Source organism: Callithrix jacchus, chromosome 6 (assembly GCF_049354715.1).
Source record: "Callithrix jacchus isolate 240 chromosome 6, calJac240_pri, whole genome shotgun sequence".
Classification (NCBI taxonomy): domain Eukaryota; kingdom Metazoa; phylum Chordata; class Mammalia; order Primates; family Cebidae; genus Callithrix; species Callithrix jacchus.
In genome coordinates this window covers 68542132-68558516 of record NC_133507.1, presented here as the reverse complement: position 1 = coordinate 68558516, position 16385 = coordinate 68542132, and the positions used below count along the sequence as shown (strand labels likewise).

At 36.5% G+C, this 16385-nt stretch overlaps 1 long non-coding RNA gene across 1 annotated transcript; it reads right to left on the bottom strand.

Annotated features, from left to right (window-relative positions):
* Window positions 1–5168: 5168 nt before the first annotated feature.
* Window positions 5169–15673, bottom strand: LOC118154574 (uncharacterized). Its single transcript, XR_004744637.3, has 4 exons — window positions 14771–15673; window positions 11278–11372; window positions 7634–7860; window positions 5169–5230 (listed from the first exon to the last, which is right to left on the bottom strand). It is a non-coding gene; the product is annotated as an uncharacterized LOC118154574 (long non-coding RNA).
* Window positions 15674–16385: the final 712 nt, after the last annotated feature.

The window sequence follows — 16385 nt, the reverse complement described above, 5'->3', positions numbered from 1 at the left end:
CACTTTGGGAGTCCGAGGCAGGCCGATCACGAGGTCAAGAGATCGAGACCATCCTGGCCAACAAGGTGAATCCCAGTCTCTACTAAAAACTAAAAATTAGCTGGGTAGTGTCTGTAGTCCTAGCTACTTGGGAGGCTGAGGCAGGAGTATCGCTTGAACCGGCGAGGTGGAGGTTGCACTGAGCTGAGATGGAGCCACTGCACTCCAGCCTGGCAACAGAGAGAGACTCCCTCTTAAAAAAAAAAAAAGAAAAAAAGAAAAAGAAAACAAAAATGTATACACTAATGCCAACATGGTAACCACCATAGCTAACTTGCAGACATGCTAGGGTATGGTCTACTGGCTAGGAAGGGAAGGTTTCTGTGGGTGAGACCCAATCAACCAACCTTAGGGAAGGAACTCAGGTCCATTTCCTAGTGAAGTAGCAACAAATGACTGCCACTTCCTTCTCAAATATGCAAGGACATTTCCAAGTCGCTTCAGTCATTTCTTCTTCCTTCACCATACCACGTGCTTACAAAAGTATGCTTTAGGAGCAACTCGGTTTCTTTTTCCAGGCAAGGTTCCATTAAAAATGTCCCCAATAATCTGATTACATCAGACAATGAGCTTTCCTTATTGTATGGTTTCTTCGGCAAAATATTTTTTAGTTAGAATTGCCAGATTTAGTTAATACAAACACAGGATGCCCAGTTAAATTTGAATTTCAGGTAGGTAACAATGTTTTACTCTAAGAATGCCCCACGCAATATTTGGCAACCCTATTTTTAACATCACATTGACTATATAGATATGAAATTGAATCTTAGCAGATTCTCTCCTAGTTTGGGGCTGGGGAGGTGGATAGGTGTGGAGCTAATATCTCTTCTTCCGCCCGGAATCTTCTTTCTTCCTTTTTCATTCCGCAGGGAACGTCTCGGGGCTTCTTGAACATCTCTCAGCATTCACCGTACGCCCTCCTCCCCTTGCTTTTGCTGATAAAATGGTTTGTGCTGTGTGTAAAGTGTTTATAAAGTCTCCTCCGTAATAACGTGAGCGTTTAAGAGAGAGAATTCGTGGCACACCGCTTCCTCCCCTCCAGAGTGCCCCGGCGTCTCTCTAGCCTCCGCTTCCGGGCGGGTTAGGAGATGACACCTGAGAATCCTTCCCTCTCACCCCTGACCCTGCAGGAAAGGGAAACTAAGATGCGGGCAGTGGGCCCCTGGGAGGCCTGGGGAAGAGGAAAGCAGAAAGCTGGAGCGCTTTTAGGTCCCTTCCAGTGCCACCCTGCGGGCGTTGAGGGGCCGAGAGAGGCAGGCCCTTCCCAGAGGCCTGGACAGGAGGCCTCTTCCAGGCGCTGGCCTGGCCCGCCTGCGGCCCTACAGGGGCCTCGCGCCCGAACCCCAGGACCTCTTTGCCGGCTGGAGGCCTGGGGGACCGACTGCTCCGGGCGCCCAGGGTCGTGGAACGCCGGGAAACCTCGGCTCCCGGGAGGGAGGCGCTCAGGCCCGTCTCAGCGCCCCCAGCCGCGGCAGCGCTGGGCCTCGCTTCAGCCGGGCGATTCTTCCCCTCATTTGTTGCATTGTTTGCATTAATATGAATATCTTGTTCTGTTTGTTTTGTCTCCTGAGAGCCAATAAAGCTGTGAGTTTTTTCTTTACACCAAATGCAGCTCTACGGGCGATCAATCAATGGGTAGTCTTCGGATAATCTGTGAGAGTGAGAAATCTAATAAAGCTAGCGACTAAAAGAGGAAAACAAAATCTATTTTCCTCTTAGGTTAACTACGTCAGGATTAATGTGTTCCACTTCTGCTGTCTGAGGTGGGTTTAACTCTTGTTCTTCCCCCCCCCCCCCAATAAATGGATTTAAATGTCAAGATGGGAAGGGAAGAGGGCTGAGGAGAGAAAGAAGAAAGAAAAAGGATGTTTAGGAGCCTTTTCAATTTTCTGATGGCTGGCCGATTCTTTCAAGAAGAGGAAAGACCATAATTTCTAACGTCCCAGAAAATGGGAGAAATGGAGGATTCTAACAAAATGTAATTTGGCAAAGAGGCCCTTCCTCAGTTTTCCGAACAAACAGGAAATGTAAATTAATAATGAAGTTAAATAACTGATGATAAATCAAGTTATTATTAGTGCCCCCTGACCCATCACTTCTTTGCTTTTGCTAGATGCTAAAGCTAACTCCCCAAATGCATTTTTTGGAAAGGCCCTCAACCATCCTGAGCAATGCAGGAAATAAGAGAAAGCTCATCTGCCTGGGCTACTGCAGTTCTCCTCACAGCACAATGCAACCCAAATCATTTATAAACAGATCAAAATAACAATCTGAATTATCTAACATTAGCAGCTGAACTGAAGAGCCCAAGATTATGTGATGAATTGTTAAATTTCAGTAGCATTGTTTTGGATTGCTAATTAAAAAAAAATAAGCAAACCCCATGACTCTAGATATGACAACTGAAAATACCCACAAATTATTTAATAAATGAAGCGTCTAACAACTTTAACACTTCCTGGTCGCCCTGTTAATAAATGTAATTTGAGGTAGATTTTTAAAATCTTCAATCTAAACAGTGAATTCATTACACACCATTCAGATCTCTGGATGCCTATGGACTTCTTGGAATTAGGTGTTAAATAGACAAAAGTGAACCAAACTGCCTTTAAAAGCACAGCATGACCATGTAATTCTTTTTCCAGTTTGTGGTAAAAAATGATGAAACTTCTTTCCAAGTAGCTATCACCCAGATTTAGTGTGAAAAGTAGTGTAATTGTAATTCACGCCATCAGGGTCTATCGCTGATAGACGATCAGCTGTTCTGTAGAGGGGAGAGGCTTTCTTTTCAAATAGGAAAGCTGCCAAGTGCTCTGCGATACCTCCAGCAAGCTTATCGGATTGAGTTCAGAGCCAAAACAGCAGCTGCACACATATGCAAATTGGCAATTAATAGTATAACATTCTGTAAAAAAAAAAAAAAATGTTTAAAAAAATTTTTAAAGAAAATAGAAAGAAGCTACCTGAACATTAACCTTAACTGTAACTGGGACTTCTAAGATGAATGACTAAGGATTAATTACCCTCTGGAGAAGACTTGCTCTTTAATACCTTCTCTCCTGCAGATCAAGTCTTTGTTGTCTTGCTGAGTTTTGTCTGTTTCATGGAACACAACAATATGCTCTACAGGAAGAACTTTAAAATAACTAAAAAGCCCTTATATTTTGATTCCAGAAAATTGAGAAATTAAGTCCTTTCCATGGATCATTCTTTCTGTACACAGAGATCACAAAACAAGGGCTTTAGCATCTTTGTGAAAAAGACATTTTTGTTCTGGGTGTCATCATCACCTTCCACTACAGCTTGCAATTGGAAGAAGCTTCACATCCTCGGGGTTTTGCCTATCTCTGTCTTGATTTCTGTCTGTCTCTTCCTTCCATTGACAGGAATGTCGTTTGTATCCTTCATGTAGCAGTTTGCAGAAATCCAGCAAGGTTTATGGTTTATGTTGCCCAGCATGAGTAAACACAACACTCTCAAATGTCTTTTAAAAATCTATGAATTTGTTAGATTTCTTAACATTGTGGTCCCCCCACCCCAATCATCACACACTAAGTAATCTGTTGCCCTGATACAGTCAGTCCTACAGTAGTTCTGACTAGAATTAGGTTGGTGGTCTAAGCCCCAAGAAGTGCCTGGCATTTACATAGCAGGCTTCACCAATGCCTTGAGTCTTCCTCTCCCGCTCTTCTTTTTCTCTTTCCCTCTAGCTCAGTGGAGGAGGGGATGTTGGGGGTAGGGGGTGATTAGCCAATGTTTCAGATAATCTGTGAATTCTTAATGATCATATTTCCATGGTGGAAGATCACCCTATTTCTCTGATGTGACAGGTTACAGAAACCTTGGTGTTGGGGGTTTTACAGATATTTCCAAGTTATAGGAGTTTTAACTTTGGGTCAAGATGTTGATTCCTTTTAATGTGTGAGGGTGAAGGAGGTTTTATTTTGCTTTATTCTTTTGAATATATGAAATAAGATTGTATCCAGTCTTGGCTGTAACCTATATCATAAAAACAGAGTTACAACCATTATTGCTCTCTCTTTCTCCTTTTATCACCTACACTTCTGGAGATATTACTTTCAGTTTTATTGCAAATCAACTGTGTCTTTAGTTTAAACCATTATTTTTCATATACCATAGGCACACTTTTCTTATAATGAGACAAATTTTACATTATTAATGTTCCACCTAAAAGTATACGGCCCACTTTCATTACCAATATGGGCTTTGAATCTTGAATATCAACATTTTTATAGGAAATTTACCCATGTCAAATTTAAATGTATTTGCTTATTTCTTGGAAAAAAGATTTTGCATAGCTATCAATTAAGCATTCAATTCCACTTGGGGTGCACAAAATTTTGAGCCCCTTGATAAGCAGGAAACAAATTTTCTTCTAAATAACCAACTCAGGATCAGAAAATTGAAGTTTTTAATAATAAATAAAATATTTATTATTAACAAAACTTTTTTTTGTCTGATTCCACTAGAAGGATCCTATGTTGTGAACGCCATAAAAGTAGAAGGGAGGGCCGGGCGCGGTGGCTCAAGCCTGTAATCCCAGCACTTTGGGAGGCTGAGGCGGGTGGATCACGAGGTCAAGAGATCGAGACCATCCTGGTCAACATGGTGAAACCCTGTCTCTACTAAAGATACAAAAAATTAGCTGGGCATGGTGGCATGTGCCTGTAATCCCAGCTACTCGGGAGGCTGAGGCAGGAGAATTGCCTGAACCCAGGAGGCGGAGGTTGCGGTGAGCCGAGATTGCGCCATTGCATTCCAGCCTGGGTAACGAGTGAAACTCTGTCTCAAAAAAAAAAAAAAAAAAAAAAAGTAGGAGGGAAAAAAATGTCAAATCTAAATTTTATTTAGAAGTAAGATATTGCTTTTCTTTACTTGCAATCCAATTTGAATGCATTGTTAGACTTTTCTGTTTTCTTATAATTAAATAACAATGGCTTAAAATGATAGTAACTCAATTGAAAAGTTGCTTTGGAATAAAACAAAAGCGGGAATGCCAACTTTCTTTTCTTCTTTATAACTTCATTAACATGGTTGTATAGACATTTGCATGTAAAATGTAGCTAACAAAAATTACACAGAAGTAAATTTAGTCCTCTAGTGCCTACCTCTATGGTGAAATCAGACCATTTGGCATAGTTTGAAGTCTTCCAAGAAGCCTGGTTTCCACCTGGAAAATAAATTACTAAATTTGAATGTGTTAACTTATACTATGGTGAGTTGTCTATCTGTTACATTTTATTTTAGTGCATATACTAGAAATTGTATTTAGGGTGTTCTAAAATTGTCATCTGTCAAGGTAGAGAATTATAATAATATAATTATACCCAGAAAGTGTTCTGACTTTAGATTATTTTGGCACTGTTACAAATATATGATACATTTTTAAAAATTCAGAATGTTTATTACAAATTCATATGTTTAATTGTCAAATTTTGAGATTTAGATAAGCTATAACCAAAGTTTATTTGCATTTATTGGTACCTAGTTAATGCTTATACACAGGCTTCAGTGTAACACATATACACTATTGCAATATTTAGCAGTACTTATTTGCTTTATCTTTAAATGGTACTTTGTCCCAAAATTTTCTAAGAGTTTGATAAATATCAAACATTTATCCAATCACTGTTGCATTCTCCATTCATCAGTACTTTCTGTTTTAAATCACAGTTTGATTCTGAGTCATGAGAAATATTTTGAGTAATCAAAGAGTCAATGTTGTATAACATAAAGTATCATAATGAGATTATTGATGAGATGTCATGATCAGTAAAGACCATACTCAGTAAATTTACCCAGATAAAACTATGTGTTATAATGCTGCAAGTGTACACAGAGGGAGGAGATAAAGGTGCGTTATCATGGCTCAGTAAAAACTCCTTACCACAGGTAGTGATAAGAACAGACAATGTCTTGTTAAAATGTGTAGGGTTTTCTTCATCTCAAAGGATAGTGCATTAATTTCCTAAAGAAAGTAATTTTTCTCTCTGAAATGTATATTAAGTTAAATAACTAGAACAATTATGGTTGTGGAACTTTATTTTCTTAAGCTCAGAAACTTTTAAATTTACTGCAATATACCCAAATATGTCTAATTACTATACCACTGTTGTAATGATTACAATTTTGATATTCGTCATTTTTTACATCCTAAAGCACTTTGTGAATCCCGGTGATTATATAATGGATACCATCTTCTGTGGGAGTGAAAAGAAGAAAAACTTGATTCATACTTAAAGGTGCTATATTTGAGGAATGTGATGTTAAAATATTTTCTCTTAGCATAAGGCATTTGTTTTAAAGAATGTATGTGGAGGACTCAGGACATTTTCTATATAGTAAACTAAATGATGAACATTATTTAAGATGACAAATGGGAATAAATTTTAGAAAGTCATACCTCTAGGAAATTTACTTGAACACTGGATTAATAGTCTAAGAAGTGATGGTGATATAATTATAATAATGTCTTGGTTAAGCCCTTTCTCTGTGCTAGACATTCTCTCACTCAATCATTAATAATCTCTCACTCAATCATTAATAATCACCTAATGAAACCAACATGATTTTGTTTTACTGATGAAAAAAATAAAGCTAAGTTTAAGTCACATAGCTTGTAATGGATGAGGCTTTATAGCTGTCAGACTCTAAAGTCTGTCTTATGTGTTGTAGTCCACTCTGGTTCCTGAAGGACAGAGACATGGAGGAGGTTTGAAAACTCTTTCCCCTCTTAAAATTCTTATCTTTCCCTTTACTAAATCCAAAAGAGTAAGTGAAGTGGTCCAAGAATTTAGCAATGTAGTCAAGGTCCATTTGATTAGGAAGTCTTTATATGACTAGAAACAGGATTGCTTTGGCACATACATAAAGACTGGGAGATCTACACATCCATCCTCAAATTTAGCAATTTGAAGCAGTTAGCTACACGGACAGTTTTTGTATGCATTGCTAAATGCAGACACAAAAACTGCATTTGCAAAAAGAGGAAACCCAGTTAAACTAGGTTGCAAATTTGGCCCTAATTTAGCGTAGCATTTGTGATACATATAGGTTAGAGTGACATTTATATAATGGTGTGAAATATGAGAAAGTTCCAATGCTAGACACAAAGACTTTTAAAAATTGCTTTTGCCTACTTTGGTTAGTTTAAGAAACAGGAGGAAGAATTTGGTTTTTCAAGTGATGGGAAGCCTTTAAGGATGTTGGAACACTGTTCAGTCCCCTGGGGTTCTGCCTGCTGTACAATTTTAAATGTCTTTTAGCTAAAAAATTGGCCAACAAGGGAAACATAGAGATGAAATCTCTTCTTTCTTATCTGGGAAGTGAGAAACTATAGGTGGCTAGCATAATCCAATTTTGATAATCAAATAAATGGTCAGCTTTTGGGGTCAGAAATTCATAATCCTTCTTGTTAATATGTCTATCTAACTGGAGTTACTACCTGTTAGAATTTATCTTGGAAATTTTGTCCTTATGCTCAGTTGTAGACGTGTTTCAGCTTAAGAAATACAGCCAAAAATGAGACTAGATAAATACACCATGTTTCATGTAAATGCTACTATCATGGTACCTGAAACTATTTCCATTTCTTCATTGAAGACCACTGGAGGGCAGTGTTTTCTCCTTTGGGAACAGCTCCTGGTTTCACATGGAGACTGCAGAGATGTGTTCAAAACGCATCTGGGTTTTGGGAAATGAGTTGTACTTCTCATTCAGGCTGTGCTTGGAATTTACCCCCTCCTGTTTACATGTCATTCAGATTGTTCCTTATCATACTGCCTGTCAAATTAGTCGTACCTGAAATCAGATTCCAAAAGATATGTTACAATACATATTTGCTGTTTTAGAGTTTTATATTCATTAACTATTTGAGGCATTATGTAAAGTTTATTTTGCTAATATAAATAGAAAATAAAAAAGGATATATGAGCAAGAGTAGGCGGTTTTAACCAGATGCTTTGCACTTAAAATTTGTTTTTCATTTTATTTTTAAATTTTTTTTTTTTTAAAGATGGGATTTCACCATGATGGTCAGTCTGGTCTTGAACTCCTGACCTCAGGTAATCCACCCACCTCGGCCTCCCAAAGTGCTAGGATTACAGGCATGAGCCACTGTGCCCAGGCTGCACTTAAAATTTCAATATTTCATTGATTTTATTATCATGATAATTTTATTACATATAATATGTATACATATATTTGTCATCAAATCAGCAAATTTTCATTTTCTGGAAAGAACAAATAAAGACTTTTCTATTTGTCATATCTTATGATACGCTTTGTTCCCTAAGGATGGTATGTGGAAAAATATTTAGTTTCCTCTATTTTAAAATATAATCTGTTGCTGAGTATTAAATTATAAAATTATACTAATTTGCGTTCCCATTAGTTAAAAATGAAACTGGATTACATAATAATTTGGTATGTGAGGGAGGTCCATTTAATCTTTATTTAAAGGCATATAATGCAAATTGAATTATTTTAATTATAATAGTCACGTTTCATTGTTAAAAATGAAAAGATATATTTTAGCTCTTTGACTTGTACTTTTAGTCTAATGATTTATTTGATTTGTTTTTTCAATCAAGTGCCCAGAAGCTTACCTGGGACTTGGGCAAACTAAGGCAGAGCAGCAAATCACTTGAGGAAAAACATAAATAACAATATCTGTATCATAAATGCTTTTTAAAAGTATTTTATTTTTATAACATTATTTCTGATTACAAAAGTAATACATGTTCATTGTGGAAATTGTGGAAGTTATGGAAATATAAAAAATAATTAAATAAAAATCATTAATCTGTTCATCTGTTAATCCTGTAGAGTATATCCTTATATATATTTTTATGCATTAATATATATTAAAAATAATTAGGATATATAACATTACTCATTTATGAGTGAGGCTTCAGTTAAAATATATCACATTTTCTGATGTTGTTAAATACCAACTATAGTATTCCATAGTATAAATGCACCACAGTTTTATCTAACAAGTTCCCTAATACTATGTATTTGGTAATAGCCCTTTTTTTTTTTTTGAGACAGCCTCATCTGTCACCCAGACTGGAGTGCAATGGTGCAATCTCGGCTCACTGCAGCCTCTACCTCCTAGGCTCAAGTGATTATCCTGCCTCAGCCTACTGAGTAGCTGGGACTACAGGCATGTGCCACCACGCCTGGCTAATTTTTGTATTATTTAGTAGAGATGGGGTTTCACTATGTTGACCAGGCTGGTCTTGAACTCCTGGCCTCAAGTAATCCACCTACCTCGGCCTCCCAAAGTGCTGGGACTATAGGCATGAGCCACCATGCCCGGCCAATAATTGCTAATTTTTCTATATCACTAACAATGCTATGGGAACATCTCTGTAGACAAATATTTGCATACATGTATAATTACTTCCTCCAGATAAATTTCTAAAAGGGGAATTTTATGGTCAAAAAGATTTTTTAAAATAAGTTTTAATAGGCTGAAGTGACTTCCAGAATGGAAGTAGATGAGATTTTCTATTTATCCATATCTTCACCAACACTAAATGTTATCAGGTTTTTAATGATGTCTAATTTGGTGTTTGAAAAATATTTGTTCTTTTAGTTATTTTGCTTACTTGAAAACTTTAATAATTTCATATATTTGTTTATCATTTACATATTGCTTTGTAGTGTACTTATTCCTATACAACATCCATTTTTTTCTGTTGGGATGTATTTTTTATATAGAGAGTTATTTATGTAAAATTAGCATAGTAACACTATGCCATACATCTTACAAGTATCTTTCTAAGCTAAACTTTATCATATTTTGTTATTTACGTTTTCACTTTGAAATTGTCAATTTCTAGAGTGTTTTCATTAAGATGTCTACCTTTAGTGGTCCATTTAGAAAATCTTCCTCACGGCCGGGCTCAGCGGCTCACACCTGTAATTCCACCACTATGGGAGTCCAAGGTGGGTGGATCATAAGATCAGGAGTTTGAGACCAGCCTGGCCAACATAGTGAAAACTTGTCTCTACTAAAAAAAAATACAAAAATTAGCCAGGCATGGTGGTTTGCATCTGTAATCCCAGCTACTCGGAAGGCTGGGGCAGGAGAATTGCTTGAACCTGGGAGGTGGAGGTTGAAGTGAGCTGAGATTGCGCCATGGCACTCCAAGCTGGGTGACACAGCAAGACTCCATCTGGGAAGAAAAAAAAAAAGAAAATTTTCCTCACAAAAGGTTAGATAAATACTCACTTTTATTATTTTTAATTTACTTCACTTCTTTTTTATTCAGACAGAGTCTTCCTCTGCCACCCAGGCTGGAGTGCAGTGGGATGATCATGGCTCAGTGGAGCCTAGACCTTTTGGGTTCAAGTGATTCTCCAGCCTCAGCCTTCAGAGGAGCTGGGACTACAGGAAAGCATGACCATACCCTGCTAAAATATTCACTTTTGTTTTCTCCTACATATTTGATGATTTTTTTTGTTTTCATTTTGTGCATTTAATGCTTTAATATGTCTGCAGTTTGTTTTGGTTTATCATGTGAGGAGAGGATTTGATCTTTTTTTTTCAACTGTCAAACAATTGTCCCTGCAAGTTTATTGAATAATATACTTCTTTCCTAGTGATTTTAAGATTTTTGAATTTAGCTTAAAGCTTTAACTTCTAGGGTCCTCTCCTGAGATTAATTTCCACTCCGCTGATTTCTCTATTCTTCTATCTTTATCACACTATTTTAATAATATAGTCATATATCTGGTATTGCAAGTCCTTCAGTAGTTTTCCAAAATTTTCTGTCATTCTTGACTATTCTTTCATTTTATACTGAATTACATTAAGTTAAAAAAACATTCACTTAAGAACATATGTTTTGCTGTGAAAAAGTACTCAAGCTAGTAAAAAAAGCAAATTGTACAACAACATATATATTAGCCCTCAAAACTAAAAAAATGTCAGAAAAAGCGTAGAAGTGTGTGTGCATGCCCATGTGTATGTGAGGATGTTCCTTACTGATACATGCAAACATTCTGGAAGATTGGTCAAAAAAATGTTAATAATGGTTAGCTTTGGTGAGTGGGAATGGACATTGTGGAGAAGAGGAACTTTTGCTTTTTACTATAAAGAATCTTCTTAGGCAGTTTGGATTTTCTACCATGAACAAGCATTAGTCATAAAATTTTTGTAAATGTCTTTGAAAAAACTTTCAAAAAGATTATTAAAAAGCTACTTACACACAAAAGGACAAATACTGCATAATTCCATTCATCTGAGGTACCTAAAGTAGTCAGATTATAGAGACATCAAGTAGAATGATGGTTGCCAGGAGCTGAGGGAAAGGGACAATGGGAGTTATTGTTAAAGGTTTACAGAGGAGACTGTTTTGCAAGATGGAAATGGTCTAGAGATGAATGGTGGTAATAATCACACAGCAATGTGAATGTACCGAATGCTACTGAACTGTACACCTAAAAATGATTAAAACAATACTTTTTATTTTATGTATATTTTACCACAATTTTTTTTAAAGCTGTTTACAATGATTTACCTCTGGGGAGTTGGATTGAGGAGTCAGGATGTAGGCCAAGGACAATATTTTTCACTTAACACCTTCTGCATGGCATGAATTTTTCAGGAGAAGCCCATGTTATTTTCACAATAAAAAATTTTTAGGACTCTCTCTAGACCTATTCTGATTCAGAGGGCTGCCCAATTAAAAGAAAGGTAATGTCATAGCTAATTTAAAAACGTATTGGAAATCCTAAGCAGAATTACATTAAATATATAAATGATGGGACAGCTTTAAAATATTATCAGTTACTTTTTTTTTTTGAGACGGAGTCTTGCTCTGTCGCCAGTCTGGAATGCAGTGGTGCAGTCTCAGCTCACCGCAACCTCCGTCTCCTGGGTTCAAGCGATTCTTCCACCTCAACCTCCCAAGTAGCTGGGACCACAGGTGCGTGCCACCACACCCAGCTAATTTTTGTTTTTAGTAGAGAGGGGGTTTCACCATGTTGGCCAGGATAGTCTCGATCTCTTGACCTCGTGAACCACCCACCTCGGCCTCCCAAAGTGCTGGGATTACAGGCATGAGCCAGCTCACCCAGCCTGTCAGTTACTCTTATAGAAATAGTTTTCAAAACTTTTTGCAATCCTTTGAAAAATTTGAAATTTCATCATATGGGTCCTACACAAGTTCTGTAGCTTATTAGTTTATCCCTGGGTTTTTTTATATCTGTATCACTATCAATAGATTGATAGAGATATGTATAATACTATATCAATTGCCTAATTGCTATTCTTTGTAAAGTTAATTTTTCTCATTGAAGACTTTTTTCTATTTTTTTTCCTCTAAATAACTGAAGGAAACTGTTAATTTTTATACTTTTCTTGACTTTAATCTTAAAAATAATCCAAAAGTAATTGGTCCATTCAAGTTGGTCAGTACAGGTTCAAGCTAAAATTATTGGTTTGTGTAGAAATATTAAGAATTTAGCCAAAGTAACTCTTTTGTTTATGTGATTTTTAAATCATGTAAACATGGCTTAAGAAAATATCTATTATAAAGAATATTCTATAATATAAATGACTGCACAGCATAATACCTGTCACTCTCTGAAAAGGAATGCAAAGGAGTAATGAACGAAAAATAATTATTAGTACAATAGGATTTCCATGAATAATTTATGAGAGCCTAGACAAGGAGGAAACAATAGGTATCACCCATTTTGAGTCCTATAAACTTTTCCATATTTGCAGAAGATATTGCTTGTATGTATTTTTCATTTCAAAAAGGCAAGTGTTTTGCTTTTATTTCTGGCTATATATTACCATTGTAGAAAGCATTCAATATTATAGACTACAAGTATTTTCTTCTATGAAGATCAACCATAAACCTATCATCCAAAAAAAACTACCATAAATAATTTTAAGCCTATTCCTCAAATATTAATTATATTAACATATATTTCACATATTTATAAAAATGAGACCACACTGTGTATAGTTTTATAGCCTCCTTTTTTCCCTTAATATATAATCACTGCTGTCTTTTAATGTACATAAATACAGATCTTCATAATTCTTAATGGCTACTGTTAAAATGAATATTTTATTTTATGTCTATTCTATAATTTATTTGATCAATCCTCTGTTGATTAACATTTAGGTAGTTTCAAGTTTTTTACTTTGAATATTGTAATACATCTTTTTACATTTGACAAGATTATTCCTTAAGAAATGGAAATGATAGATCAATGAGTCTGCATAAGACAAAAGTCTTAAAATTAAATGCTTTTTCTAAAATATGCGTTATTGCTGAACTGTCCTCCAAAAGACGTCATAGTCATTTTGCTCTCACAGCTTTTCTACACTGGTTTTTCTTTTCTTATTTTTTATTTTCAAATTCTGCCAAGTCTCAGAATACACTGTGTTAATATTGTCTTAAATATCATTTACATCCCAATAGGTTGGAAATTATATTTTACTCTTTCTTTTAATTTCCAGAATTTAATTACTAATGAAGTTTATCATGTTTCCATGTGTCTATGGGCTATTACCTTATTTCTGCTTTTCTTCTGAAGTATACATCTTATTATTATTGGCTTGTAAACACTTCTCAAGGATTAAAAATATTAATTTTTTGTTTGTGATATGTATTCTTTAGTATGTCATTAGTCTTTTTACCTTATGTCATTTTCATCATGCAAAGTTTTTATGCATTCCAATTAATGCCTTTGATATCACTCTTAGACATTCTTTATAACAAGATTAGTGAGAAAAAAATCTGTATTTTATTCTAATTATATTATCTTTATCTTTTCATATTTTTCATTTATATCTCTAACCTACTTAGAGTTTCTTTTTTAAAAGTATACATTAAAGATTTAACCATATTTCTTCCAAATGGTTAGTTACTTTCCCCACACCACTTTTGAGCAATCCATACTTTCTCCGTTAAATTCTTGGACACATTGTTATCTAGTTCCAGATTTTCACCTCTGTTTCATTGATCTTAGCTGAGTAATTCCAAGGTATTGTTCATTGAAATCTTAGCTGTGTAATTCCAAGGTATTGTTCATTGATCTTAGCTGTGTAATTCCAAGGTATTGTTCATTGATCTTAGCTGTATAATTCCAAGGTATTGCTCGGGTTTTTCCGAAATAGTACTTTGTAACAAACACTTCCTCAAATCTCAGGGGTGTACAACAACAAATATTTCTTTCATGGGTATCTGGGTCAGTTGTCACACTGCAGTGTTCTTCAGGACACACATGGACCCTGCTCCAAGCTACAGGTCAGATTTGAGTGCTACACATTTTTTCTTTTTTCAGGCTGTAATAACAACAGCTTCCTGGAAAAAATTCTTCTTCTTCTTCTTTTATTTTTTTTTGAGACGGAGTTTCGCTCTTGTTACGCAGGCGGGGTGTAATGGCACGATCTCGACTCACCGCAACCTCCGCCTCCTGGGTTCAGGCAATTCTCCTGCCTCAGCCTCCTGAGTAGCTGGGATTACAGGCATGCGCTACCATGCCCAGCTAATTTTTTTGATTTTTAGTAGAGACGGGGTTTCACCATGTTGACCAGGATGGTCTCGATCTCTTGACCTCGTGATCCACCCACCTCAGCCTCCCAAAGTGCTGGGATTACAGGCTTGAGCCACTGCGCCCTGCCAAAAATTCTTCTTATAATGTATGGTAAGAGTACAAAAAGTCTGGCGAAACTTACCATAGTCTTAAACCTCATCTCCAACACATTCTTTCTTCCATCCACACTCCATTGGTCTGAAGATCACCCAATCTACCCTAAGTGAATGGGAAAGGAGAGTGCATTGTCTCCACAGAGAAGGCTTGTCAAGGACAAAATAATGAAGAACTGTAAGCAAATAATAATATCTACCACCCCGAGCTAGTTATATTTTCTAAGGATCAATTTCCTCAGTGTCAAATGGGATAACTGTGAAGATTCAACTATATAGATGATAAATGTCAAACATATTGTTCCTGGTATTTGGTCATTCAAAAATTGTGTATCTGCTTCCTAACAGTATGTCACTTAAATTACTATCATTCTGTGATACATACACATATATACAGAGAGAGAGAGAGAGAGAGAGAGAGAGAGAGAGAGAGAGAGAGAGAGAGAGGAGACAGAGAGAGAGAGAGAGAGTATTGAACTGTTGCCCAGACTAGAGTGCAATGGTGCAATCTTGGCTCACTGCAACCTCCACCTCCAGGGTTCAAGTGATTCTTCTGCTTCAGTCTCCCAAATAGATAGGATTACAGGCACCTGCCATCATGCCTTGCTAATTTTTGTATTTCTGTAGAGAGGGGTTTCATCATGTTGGCCAGGCTGGTCTTGAACTCCTGACATCAGGTGATCTGCCTGCCTCGGCCTCCCAGAGTGCTGGGATTACAGGCATGAGCCACCGTGCTGGCCAAGATTTTTAAATCTGTAGAAGGGCAGATTAGCTCCTATCCCTATCACTCTTTCTTTTAAAGGATTTTTCTGACTATTCTCTACCATTTTTTCCTCTAGATGAATAAATAGATTTTAGATTCCATCACATATGTTCATCTTTTTAATAAGTGAGGAAAATATCTTCTCAGTCATACTACTTTTAGACTGATGAGCAAGTTTTTCCACAGCCTTACCAAGAGGAGGTTGAGGAATGACTTGGAACCCATAATAATCAACATATTTTCTGTTTATTCAAAAAATTCAAAACTATACTGCACCAATTTGCAAATGATATTGAATAAATTGGAGTGGTTAGTATCCTGGAAAAATAAACTAAAATTTAAATTAAGATAAATAATATTTTTTAAATGAGGTTCAAAAGAAGCAAATGTGAGATGTACTCATAAACAATAACATAAATAATTGTGCAGGAATGTCTAGGCAAACAGCATAGAAGAAAAAGACTTGAGGGTCTATCTAGAGTGCATGAATGGTCCCCAATGCATACAAAAAAGTTTTTATGATTTCTGAAATATCTCAAACAGGCTGGAAACCATTTCTCCTCTGTTTCATGTGTTTTTGTTTTGTTTTGCTTGAGATGGGGTCTGGCTTTGTTGCCTAGGCTGGAGAGTGGTCTCCATGCTTTGCAACAACATCTGCCTCCTGGATTCAAGCAATTCTCCTGCCTCAGCCTCCTGAGTAGCTGGGATTACAGGTGCGCGCCACCATGCCTAGCTTAGTAGAGATTGGGTTTCTCCTTGTTGGTCAGGCTGGTCTTGAACTCCCAACCTCAGGTGATCTGCCCACCTTGGCCTTCCAAAGTGCTGGGATTATAGGCGTGAGCCACTGTGCCCCGCCTGTTTTTACTTGTTTTATCATGAGA